Source organism: Astatotilapia calliptera, chromosome 19 (assembly GCF_900246225.1).
Source record: "Astatotilapia calliptera chromosome 19, fAstCal1.2, whole genome shotgun sequence".
NCBI lineage: Eukaryota > Metazoa > Chordata > Actinopteri > Cichliformes > Cichlidae > Astatotilapia > Astatotilapia calliptera.
The window spans coordinates 6,950,065-6,955,038 of NC_039320.1; the positions used below are offsets into that span (position 1 = coordinate 6,950,065).

General features: G+C 39.8%; 1 pseudogene; it reads left to right on the forward strand.

Annotated features, from left to right (window-relative positions):
- The first annotated feature begins 242 nt into the window (after positions 1-242).
- Positions 243-1,890, forward strand: LOC113012601 (interferon-inducible GTPase 5-like; annotated as a pseudogene).
- Positions 1,891-4,974: the final 3,084 nt, after the last annotated feature.

Genomic DNA, 4,974 nt, shown 5'->3' on the forward strand with positions numbered 1-4,974 from the left:
ATTTAATTATATATATATTTTTCCAAAATGTGGACGCAAGAAAACGATCACTAATGAAGAAACTAATGAAGAAACATGTGTGTGTGTGTGTGTGTGTGTGTGTGTGTGTGTGTGTGTGTGTGTGTGTGTGTGTGTGTGTGTATATATGTGTATATATACACACACACTCAAGGATCATATACACACTGTAGTTGCAGAGAATGCAGTGATTTTTATACTCTTTCTTTTTGTATTTAAAGATGAGCATGGAGGATCGAAATGATTCATTTCCAGAGGAAGTTGCTGCAGTTAAAGATGACCTGAAGACCAACGACACTGCTGCAGCAGCTGCAAAGATTCAAGAATATTTAGACAAGCAAAATAATGTTCCACTAAATATCGCCATCACAGGGGCGTCTGGAGCTGGTAAATCCACCTTTATTAATGCCCTCAGAGGGCTGTCCGATGACGATGAGAGAGCTGCTCCTACTGGTGTTACAGAAACCACCGTGGAGGTTAAAGAATACTCCCATCCAAACTATCCCAATGTTAGATTCTGGGATCTCCCTGGAGTTGGTACCCCAAATTTTCCATCTGACACGTACCTGGAACGTGTTGGATTTGAGAAGTTTGACTTCTTCATCATCATCTCAGCCAGTCGCTTCACAGAAAATGACATGAACCTCGCAAAGGAGATTCAGAAGATGAAGAAAAAGTTCTACTTTGTTCGCGCAAGGATTGACAACGATAAAAATGCAGAGAAAAGAAAGAAAGACTGCAGTGAAGAAAAGACTCTTGAAAAAATCAGACAAGACTGTATTGGAGCTTAGTGTCCTATAAAATCCTTTATCACTAAGTGAGAGGAATTTGTTTGTCCATCATCCAACTCAGGTAACAATCATGTGAGTTTCCCTTGTTAATCATTTCTGTGGTAAAAAAAGAAAGTGTAGCTATTTCTCACAAGCAAAAGCTCTTTTTAAAGTTTGTTTTCAGTATTAACACTGAACAACACCCAACAGATTACAATATTAAACTAAAAATCAAATTAACCAACTGAATTCAGTCTTGTTTGCAGCCTTTCTAAATTCTGAACTTTGTAATTGGGTTCTTGTTTCACTGAAGCCACAGTGAGGTGTGCAGGATCATTTGTTTAATGTTTAATTTTGCAAACTGAATATTAAAATTACATTGTACATGTTCTTGCTCTTTTTTTTCCCTCCACATGGTTTATGTAAATACCATTTTACTGATCTTACTGATACTCAATCATAAACTCTGAATCTTGTTGTATCTCTTTAATAACTCAGGTCTTCAGAGACAAGGCATCAAGTCTCCACAGGTCTTCCTGGTGTCCAGCTTCGAGCTCCACCTGTACGATTTCTCTCTCTTACATGAGACCTTAGAGAGAGACCTTCCTGCACACAAGAGAGATGCTCTGCTGTTTGCCATGCCCAACATCAACCTGGAGATCATCAACAAGAAGAAAGAAGCTTTTCAGTCTAAAATAAAATACTGGGCTGGTCTGTCTGCGGCTGTATGGACTTAACCATGATGGTTGATTTAGTCATAGATTATGTAGCTGGATTTGGGCTTGATAAGCCATCACTGCAGAGATTCTCTGCCAGCTCGGGTGTGCCCTACACTGAGCTGCTTAATGTCCTCAAGTCACCACTGGCTGCAGTAAAAATAACCAAAGATCTCCTCCTGAAGGTGTTGTCCCAACTGACCAGCACAGGTGCACTCATGGCACTAGAGGAAGGATCCAGGTGGATTCCATTAATAGGAATCCCTCTGGCTATGAGCCTCTCCTTCACCACAACCTACAGAGCTCTGAATTATTTCCTCACTGAGCTCGCTGATGATGCTCAGAGGGTGTTTAAAAAGGCTCTGGGTCTGAACACCTCAGTGTGATATTATAAATGGCAACTTCTGTAATGATTCTAGGAAAAGCAAAAAAAAAAAAGAGGTTTTGATCTTTTTCAAAGTAGACTGAATTAAATTCTCCTGAAATCAATTGCTTAAATTATAACAGAGGCTTGTAGTATAGAGTAGTTCCTCTGATCAGAGCAGAAACAACAGACTAACTTCTCCCAGCTTCTCACACTCAAACTTTCCATCACATCAGCACAGGAACTAATGTGATCTTATTATTCAGATATGAATTGTGTATAGAGCTTCTCGGATGAGAGGTGAAACGTCTTCAAGCAATTTAAGTCCAGACGCTTTTCTTTATGAGCTCCTTTGACTACGATGACCTGGATGACTGAGAACCTTCACAGACATCTTATTCCATACAGTTCTCATTATTCCATACACACACTTTTGCACAGTACATCGGGATGGGGAGATGTGCATGAAGAGGGTCACAGCTAAACATCCACATTCTTTCTTTCTCAGTGAGCCTAAGTTATGACCTTGGCTTCCTGTGCAGTATGTTCTGTTCTTTTCTAATCAGACAAATAAGGCCACGATTCTCTGAAAACAATATTTCTTATAACACAGCAGTCTCATGTATCATAAAACAATATCATTCATTCACAATAAATCAGCAGTCTAATAAATGTAATAGTTATCACCTTCTTCTAAGTACAGGAGAATAATGCAAACTAAAACTACATAATACTTTCACCATCTTTAATTAGGGGTATAACGTGGCATAAGATAATATAATAATCTCTCAAACAGAAACTGCTCTGTGGTGTTTGTGTTTGAGTGTTGAGTGTTGAGTTTCTACTGCCCTCCAGCGGTCACAGTGAGGAACTACAGCGGAAAAATAATACAGCATGTTCATCAACGTTATTCCTGCTTGCTTATAATAAAATGTTATTTGTTAGGTATTTTAGTACCATGGTAGCATTTACTGGATATTGTTTTATAGTGACATTATGCAGGAAAACTCTGTCATTCAATAAGGCCCCTTTGTTTTAGTTATTTTTCTCTTTGACCCAAGAATTGATGTGTGAGAATCACAGGCTGGTACAAGGTTGAAATACCACAGAGATCACTCCCTCAGCTACATTAGTTTCTTAATCTTTTAGACGCCTGTTGAAGGCCAAATGGTTTGTTTCAGTTTTCACTAATGAAAGAACTCTTTGTTTTGTGCCTTGAAAATATGTCGCTGAGATAATCACAATTGTAGCTGAACTAATAAACTACACAAAGGATGCTTCTTCACCCAAGGGCAGGAAGACGCTCCCTTATCTTGGTCTGTACTGGTTTAAACTGATAATCTGCTGTCTCATGAATTTTACCCTCTATATAAACTGTTGTACTTGTGAATAAAGTTGAGTCACTTTGGGAAGACAATCTAAAGCAGTCTCTGTTTTCTTGTTCTCCCAAGCTGCTCCCGAGCTCGTACTAACACGCTGAATGGCATGCTTGAATATTACTTGAGAATATATTTGACTGTGTTACAGACTAAGGGACATTCTCTGCTGATAGGTGAAGGTACATTCTCTGCTGATAGACGTCCACGCCTCGAAGGAAGTCGATCCACAGATTAGGCCCTGGAAACCGTTTCCTTCAATTTTGGTGTCAGAAGTGGGATCCTGACGAAGGTAGGCACTCGTCTTTTATTTTATAAGACTGTGTTATGCCTTTCTCAGTGATCCACATAGAAACGGGATACGCTGACGAGGCCTTCTTCAGTGGCCCACATAGTAACAAGTGGGATACGCTGAGGAGCCTTCGTTAGTGGCCCACATAGAAACACAGGAAGTTGCCTGTTGTTTTGTAAATAAAAGCAGAAAGGACACAGGAAGTTGCCTGCTGTCATAAACTAAGAAGTTGCTCACCAGCAGAAAGGACACAGGAAGTTGCCTGTGGTCATAAAACGAGAAGTTGCTCACTAAAAAGATAAAATTGCTAGCAAAAAAATCAAGTAACCTCAGGTGTGCCACAGCAAAAAAAAAAACTAACTTAAATCCTTCAAAGCGTCTAAACCCCTCTGGAAATCACTGACCATGGGTCAGAATAATTCAAAGACCTTAGACGGGTCCGATAAAAACTCAAAATTAACTGTAAAACCGAAAAAAAAAATATAAAATCACAAATAGCGGCTCAGTACGACTCCCACTTCCGGTTACGTGTAACCCACGTTCGCGAATCAATGAAGACTTCCATGATTACGTATCCAGAACATGCGGAAGTGCTTACGTGACTGATTTCGTCTCGAACTTAAGAACTGTAAGTTTAATGCATCCTAATTTATTTCCGGAGCCCTATCCCGAACGATTATCGCCAGAAAACAGGTCAGTAGAAATGTTAAATACTATTTGTGATAAGGAAAGTAGGCTGATTAAAAAGTCCTGTAAAAGATATATGATAGAATGTCGTGATGTGATCAATCGCATGCTACCGCTATGGAAAAAAGGACCCGAGCCAGACGTAAATGCTTTAAATCAAGCCAGTGTAGGCTCTAGTAAATCCACTGCAGAAAAAACTAGCCTTATATGCCCATCCGTTCAACCTACGTCTCCGCCGCCTTATGATGAAAAGACAGAATTAATAGCTGCTGCGGCGGCTGCACGTCATCAGCGCGTATATCCTGATATAACAGCAGAATCCCAAAAGAGTGAGGAAGGCACTGAAATGACACCTAAATCAGAAGAAGATGACTGGTTTAACCTAGATCAAAGACAGGAACGAGAATACACTGAACGAGAAAGAGAGTTACAGGAACATAAAAAGCAAACAAAACAGTTAATGGCAGAGTGTGAGGAAATCATGAAAGATCCTTTAACTGAACGTACGGAAGCTGAACTGCAGCAAGCAGTTTCCGTCATAGATAATCATGTTCAGCGCCACACTAGAGTAGCAAATGGTTTAACTGTGCCAAAAGCAATAACTAAAACCAGAAATTTAATAAGGAACTACTTAAAGCAGAAAAAAGAGGAAAAAACTCAAGAGGGCCCCCACAAAAACACCTGTTATAAAGAAAAGCAGGGATCACAATTTAATGACGTCAGCACCTCCCTCCCGTTCATGATAATAGGG